This window comes from Notamacropus eugenii, chromosome 6, assembly GCF_028372415.1.
Source record: "Notamacropus eugenii isolate mMacEug1 chromosome 6, mMacEug1.pri_v2, whole genome shotgun sequence".
Classification (NCBI taxonomy): Eukaryota; Metazoa; Chordata; class Mammalia; order Diprotodontia; family Macropodidae; genus Notamacropus; species Notamacropus eugenii.
This window is the reverse complement of record NC_092877.1, coordinates 205,709,604-205,717,240: the sequence shown is the minus strand read 5'-3', so window position 1 is coordinate 205,717,240 and position 7,637 is coordinate 205,709,604. Positions and strand designations below refer to the sequence as shown.

General features: G+C 38.3%; 1 pseudogene; it reads left to right on the top strand.

Annotated features, from left to right (window-relative positions):
* Positions 1-392: 392 nt before the first annotated feature.
* LOC140511200 (large ribosomal subunit protein eL38 pseudogene) lies at positions 393-679 on the top strand (annotated as a pseudogene).
* The last annotated feature ends 6,958 nt before the right edge of the window (positions 680-7,637 follow it).

Here is a 7,637-nt window from a genome sequence, read left to right as displayed (position 1 = left end):
AAAGAATTGTTGGACTACCTAAAAGCAATGACCAGAAAAAGGGCTTCAGTGTTATATTTTCTTATCATTAAATCATCAATTCAAAGAAAATTTCCCAGAGCTTATGAAATAGAAGGTAAAATAGAAATAGAATTCACTAGTCGCCTCCTGAAAAGAAAAACAAATACCAAAATGAAAACTCCCCAAATAAATAACTCAGTCCTAAAGAATATGAGTCAAAGAGCATATCACAGAAATAATGCCATTGACAACAATGACAACAATGAGATAACATACAGTTTTGGGGGAATGCAGCCAAAGTAGTACTTGGGGGAAATTTATATGTTAGAAAATATATTTTAAGTAAGTTGTACATATTATCATAAAATGTACTAGAAATTTTATAGATCTCTCCCGTGGCCCGCTCTTTTGGGCCACACAACGCTTCTCATCCCGCCACTGCCATGCCCGGAAAAATTGAGGATTTAAAAGAGTTCCTGCTCACAGCCAGGAGAAAAGATGCCAAATCTGTCAAGATCAAGAAAAACAAGGACAATGTGAAGTTGAAGGTTCACTGCAGCAGGTACCTGTACACGTTGGTCATCACAGACAAAGAGAAGGCAGAGAAACTTAAACAGTTCCTACCTTCTGGTTTGGCTCTGAAGGAGCTAAAGTGAAGCAATCATTCCAGAATTAAATCCACCAGAATTAAAATGTAGGGAAAAAAAGAATTTTTTTTTTTATAGTTTCATCAATATAAGAAAGAGCAGATCAATGAATTGGGCATGCAACTAAAAATAAAAAAAATTCCAATTAAACATCAAAATAGGTATTCTGAAAATAAAAGCTGGATGAAATTGAAAGCAGCAAACATTAAATTACAAAAAAAAACCCTAATAAAATAGATATCATTAGCTAATCTGATTTTAAAAATAAAGAAAACAAAATTACCAGCATCAAAAAGGAAAAGGAAAATTCACAAGCAATTAAGAAGAAAGGAAAAGGAAAATTCACAACCAATTAAGAAGAAATCAAAGAAAGCAGAAGCTATTTCATCCAATTATATGCCTTTAAGGCTAATAATCTAAGTGAAACAAATCAAGATGTAATATATATAATATATATAAATTGCCCAGATCAACAAAGCAAGACATAGAGGACTTAAGTAACAATTTGAAAAAGAAATTGAAGATGCCATAAATGAACTCCCAAAGAATGAAATTCAAGATCAAATGGATTTACAAATCAATTCTACTGAACATTTAGAAAACAGTTACTTACAATACTATATTCTCTCTCTCTCTCTCTCTCTCTCTCTCTCTCTCTCTGTATATATATATATATATATATATATACATATATTTGAAAAGTAGGAAAGGAAGGGTCCTTCCAAATTCCTTCAATATCACAAATATAGTTTTGGGACTTGAATCAGGGAGAGTCAAAACATAACATATCAACCAATATTCCTAATGAATATTAATGTAAAAATTTTAAATGAAATATTAGCAAGGATAATACAGTAAAAATTATATAATCTCATTAATTTATTTATGGCTTTGAATCTTATCAGACTGGATTTCAACCAGGACTGGTACAGTATTAGGAAAGCTATACATATAGTAGACCATATCAGTAACAAGATAATGTGGTCATCTCAATAAATACAGAAAAAGCTTTTGACATAATACAACATCTATTCCTGTTTTTTAAAATAAACCTAGAAAGCGTAGGAATAAATGAAACTTTTCTTAATTTCATAAGCAGCATCTATCTACAATAAAAAACTTGCATTATCTGTAATGTGGATAAACTAGAGACCTTTCCAATAAGGTGTGAACTCTAATGCTTGTAACCAATCAATCAAATATGCTAGAGCTTCCCTTTTGCAAAGGGGAGCCAGACAATGGCATAACACAACAACCAGCCAATCAGGAGGACTTCTGATGCCTAGGTCATCTCAGCATATCAGTGAAGTAAGCTTTATCTGAACTCAGAGATGTCTGTAAATGCTGAAAACAACCTTGACCAGCTCAGAGAGAAAAGCAAAAATCACGGCTTCTTACTTGTCTAAGGGGAAGCAGACATCTTGGTTCCTGATTTATCTAAAGAGCAGCAAACATCCTGCTTTCTAATATATTGTCTTTACAAATATCTTCTCCCTAGATCCCTGTTCCCCCACACTTCCTACCTTACTTCCCAATTTATTATGTTTCTTCCTTAATCCTGATTTAGCCATAAATATGTATAAATACTCCCTTCCTTTCCCACTCCTCTCTGAGCAAATGAGAACATTGTCTCAGCTTGCAAGCTTATTTATAAACTGTGATTGGACTCTCATTCCAGCTCCTTCTTTTGGACCTTTTTTTTTTATAACCATCTTAGTTCATAGGAGTTTTTATTTTAACAAAAGTCAGGGGTAAAATTAATATAGTGCTAGAAAACTTAATATACCATTAGAAACACTAGCTATAGCAATAAGGGAAGAAAAAAGAAATTGAGGGAATGAACATGGGAAAAGAAGAAACAAAATTATTACTTTTTGCAGATGAGGTGATTATATAGAAAACCCTAGAGGGTCAGTCAGTTCTACATTTGACTCTTCAGTATACCATACCACCACACCCCTGCATATATTATCTCGTCTTACCTCTCTCAGTTGCCTTTTATGTGTTGTCTTCCATCATTAGAATATAAACTCTTTGAAGGTAAGAACTGCCTTTATTTCTGCTTGGATTTGTAACCCCAGTCTTTTTTTAAAAAAAATTTATTTATTTTAAGCTTTCAACATTTATTTTCACAAAATTTTGAGTCCCAAATTTTCTCCCCATCTCTCTCCTCCCCCACCCCAAAACACCTTGCATTCTGATTGCCCCTTCCACCAATGAGCCTTCCCTTCTAACACCCCTCCCTTCCATTATCCCCATCTTCTCTCTTCTCTTGTAGGGCAAGATAAATTTCTATACCCCATTACCTGTATTTCTTATTTCCCACTTGTACACAAAAGCAATTTTCAACATTTGTTCCTAAAACTTTGAGTTCAAACTTCTCTTCCTTCCTCTCTCCCCACCCATCCCCACTGAGAAGGCAAGCAATTCAATATAGGCTGTATATATGTAGTTTTGCAAATGGCTTCCATAATAGTCATGTGTGTGACTAACTTTATTTCCCTCCATCCCATCCTGCCCCCCATTTCTTCTATTCTCTCTTTTGACCTTGTTCCTCCCCAAGAGTGTTTACTTTTAATTGCTTTCTCCTCCCATTTGCCTTCCCTTCCATCATCCCCCCCCCCCCCCAGCTTCTCCCCTTCTCCCCTACTTTCCTGTAGTGTAAGATAGGCTTTCATACTAAATTGAGTGTGCATGTTATTCCTTCCTTGAGCCATATGTGATGCGAGTAAACTTCACTTTTCCCCTCTCATGTCCCCCCCTTTTCCCCTCCATTGAAAAAGCTTTTTCTTGCCTTTTTTATGAGAGATAAATTGCCCCATTCCATTTCTCCCTTTCTCCTCCCAATACATCCCTCTCTCACCCCTTAATTTTTTTTTGATATGATCCCTTCCTATTCAACTCATCCTGTGCGCTTCTCTCTCTCTCTCTCTCTCTCTCTCTCTCTCTCTCTCTCTCTCTCTCTCTCTCTCTCTCTGTGTGTGTGTGTGTGTGTGTGTGTGTGTGTGTGTGTGTGTATAGAATCCCTCCAACTACCCAAATACTGAGAAAGGTTTCAAGAGTTACAAATATTGTCTTTCCATGTAGGAATGTAAACAGTCCAATTTTAGTAAGTCCCTTATGACTTCTCTTTGCTGTTTACCTTTTCATGCTTCTCTTCATTCTTGTGTTTGAAAGTCAAATTTTCTTTTTAGCTCTGGTCTTTTCATCAAGAATGCTTGAAAGTCCTCTATTTCATTGAGTGACTATTTTTTCCCCTGAAGTATTATACTCAGTTTTGCTGGGTAGGTGATTCTTGGTTTTAATCCTAGTTCCTTTGACTTCTGGAATATCATATTCCAAGTCCATCAATCCCTTAAGGAAGAAGCTGCTAGATCTTGTGTTATCCTGATTGTATTTCCACAGTAGTGGAATTGTTTCTTTCTAGCTGCTTGCAGTATTTTCTCCTTGACCTGGGAACTCTGGAATTTGGCTACAATATTCCTAGGAGTTTCTCTTTTTGGATCTCTTTCAGGAGGTGATTGGTGGATTCTTTCAATATTTATTTTTCCCTCTGGTTCTAGAATATCAGAGCAGTTTTCCTTAATAATTTTATGAAAGATGATGTCTAGGCTCTTTTTTTGATCATGGCTTTCGGTAGTCCCATAATTTTAAAATTGTCTCTTCTGGATCTATTTTCCAGGTCAATTGTTTTTCCAATGAGATATTTCACATTATCTTCCATTTTTTCATTCTTTTGATTTTGCTTTGTAATTTCTTGGTTTCTCATAAAGTCATTAGCTTTCATCTGTTCCAGTTTTTAAAGGACTATTTTCCTTAGTGAGCTTTTGAACCTCCTTTTCCATTTGGCTAATTCTGCTTTTTAATGTATTCTTCTCCTTATTGGCTTTTTGGACCTCTTTTGCCAATTGAGTTGACCTATTTTTCAAGGTGTTATTTTCTTCAGCATTTTTTGGGTATCCTTTAGCAAGCTGTTGATTCGCTTTTCACGATTTTTTTGCATTTCTCTCATTTCTCTTCCCAATGTTCCCCCACCTCTCTTACTTGGTTTTCAGAATCCTTTTGAGCTCTTCCATGGCCTGGGACCATTGCATATTTATTTTGGAGGTTTTGGATGCAGAAGCCTTGACTTTTATGTCTTCCCCTGATGATAAACATTGTTCTTCCTCATCCAAAAGGATGGGAGAGAATACCTCTTCACCAAGAAAGTAACCTTCTATAGTCTTATTTTTTTCCCTTTTTTGGGCATTTTCCCAACCAGTTACTTGACTTTTGGGACCTTTGTCAAGAGTAGGGTACACTCTAGGGACCTGTAAGTTCTCATTTCCTCCAAGGTGGCACAATCAAGGGAGAAGAGTTTACTCCTCAGGAGTCTTCAGCTCTGCCACACCCCAGGACCATGCTGAAGTTCAGATCAGCTGCTCAATTCCTCCAGGGGCTTTAGGCAGGGGTGCGGCCACCAGTCAGGGTTAAGGTTCAGATCAGCTGCTCAATTCCTCCGGAGGCTTTAAGCTGAGTCACTCCAACAATGGACCCTGGCTGCTGCTGTAGCTGCTGCGTAGGGCTGGGGCTAGGGGAGGAACCTGCTCCCTTCTCGTTCTGGTTGACTCCAGTTCTCATTGACCTTTGGCACCTTGTAGGTTGAGGGATCTGCGAACTGATGCTGCTGCTGCCTGGGATTCCATCCCGTAAGACTGCTCTGGGCCTGCTCCTTCCAGCACCACTGGGCCAAGGCTGGGCTTGGCTCTGCTCCACATCCAGCGCGACAGATCTTTCCTGTCGGCCTTTCAGGTCACCCTGGGCTGGAAATCTCCACTCCATTGTTCTGTGGCTTCTATTGCTCTAGAATTTGTTGAGAGTCTTTCTTTACAGGTATTTTATGAGCTGTGGGGGAAGAGCTAGAGTATGTGCATCTTTCTACTCCCTCCATCTTGTCTCTGCCCCCTGTAACCCCAGTCTTTAGCACAGTATCTGCCGCAAAGCAAACACTTAAATGCTTCTTGTCTTGTTGCTGGTCAGTCAATACATATTTATTAAACACTGCTCAGGGCTGAGGATACAAGAAAAGGCCAAAAAATATTGTCTCTATGGTCAAGGAGCTCATGGTCTAATCAATCGAGGAGATAACATGTAAGCAACTATGTATAAACAAGATATATACAGGATAAATTGGGGATAATTTCAGAGAGATTAAGGATGACTAGGAATGCTTCCTAGCAAAAGGTTTGATTTTAGGTAAGTATTGAAGGAAACCAAGGAAATTAAGAGGTAGAAATGAGGAGTAGAAATCTACAGACATGGGAGACAAACAATGAAAATGCTCAGTCAGGCAATAGAGTATCTTATCCAAGGAACAACAAAGGAGGCCAGTGTGACTGAATCACAGAGTATGTGGAGAGGAGAAGGTGTCAGGAAGGGCTTAAATCATCAAGGTTTTTAAAAGCAAACACACTATCTTGGAGGCACTAGGCAGTCACTGGGGTTTAATGCATGGAAGGTTTAATGCACTGGTGTTTAATGCTTATAGTCATCCCTATGTATCTCTTGATGGGTTGAATTATCTTCCTGCAGACAATTCCCAGATTTACTTATCCAACCCTAGTTTCTTCCCCAAAATCCAGTGCTTCATTACCAACTACTTACTGGATGTTTCACACTGGATACCTATAGGCAACCGAATTATTACTCATTACCCTCCTTTTCCCCACCCTTCCCTAAACTCACCCCTATTCTGAATTTCCCTATTGCTGTTGAAGGCACCACCATTCCCCCTGTGCCTCTGATGACATCCACAATTCTTCACTCTCACTAACAAACATATCTAAGCAGCTGCCAAATCCTGTCCTTTCTATCTCCACAGTATCTCTAGCATATGCTGCCTTCCCTCTATTCATATAGTCACCAGCCTAGTTGAGACTCTCATAACTTCTCTTCTGAACTATTGTAATAATCTTTTAATTGTCTTCTCACCTCAAGTCCTTTTCCTCTCCAGACTAGGAGGTAACTAGGTGGTTTAGAGATAGAGAGCTGGTCCTGGAGTCAGTAGGACTTAATCCCTTAATCCCTTCTTAAATATCATTTACTAGCTGTATGATTCTGGGCAAGTTACTTAACCTGTGTCTGCTTCCATATGTTTAACTATAAAATGAGGGTGGAAATAGCACCTACTTCTCAGAGTTATTGTGAGGATCAACTGAGGTCATATTTGTAAAGTGTGTAGTGCCTTGCACGTTGTAGGTGCTTAATAAATCACTTGTTTCCTTCTAATCTATACTCTACCAACTACTAAAGTGATCTTCCTAAAACAGGTTTATGCCACTTCCCTATTAAATAAACTCTAATGATTCCCTATTATGTTGTTGTTCAGACTTTCTTCTGTCATGTTGCACTATTTGTGACCCCCTTTGGATTTTTTTGGGGCAAAGATACTGCAATAGTTTACCATTTCCTTATTCAGCTCATTTTACAGATTAGGAAACTGAGGGAAACATGGTTAAGTGACTTGCCCAGGGTCATACAGCTAATATGTGACCATATTTGAACTCAGATCTTCCTGATTCTAGGCTGGGTGTGCCACCCAGCTGTTCTGGTTCCCCAATATATTTAGGATCAAATATGGACATCTTTATAATTTGGCTCAATCCCACCTTTTCAATCTTCTTACCCATTACTCTCCTCTAGACACTCTATAATACAACCATACTATTACCCACATGCAACACTCCATCTCCCGTGCCTTTGTTCTGGCCTGTTTCTAGAAAGCTACAGTCCTTCATTGCTAACTGCTTACTGAATATTTCAAACTGGATACATTGTAGCTATCTCAATCAAAGTATCTGAAACAGAAGTTATTAACTTTTCCCTTCTTATTCCTTCTTGGAATCCCTGGTGTCTAATGCCAACTCACATCTCTGGTCCAAGACGCCTTTCCAGGTGATCCCACCCTGCTAGGGTTTTTGCTTTTTTCTTCAAAGTTGCACTGCATACACT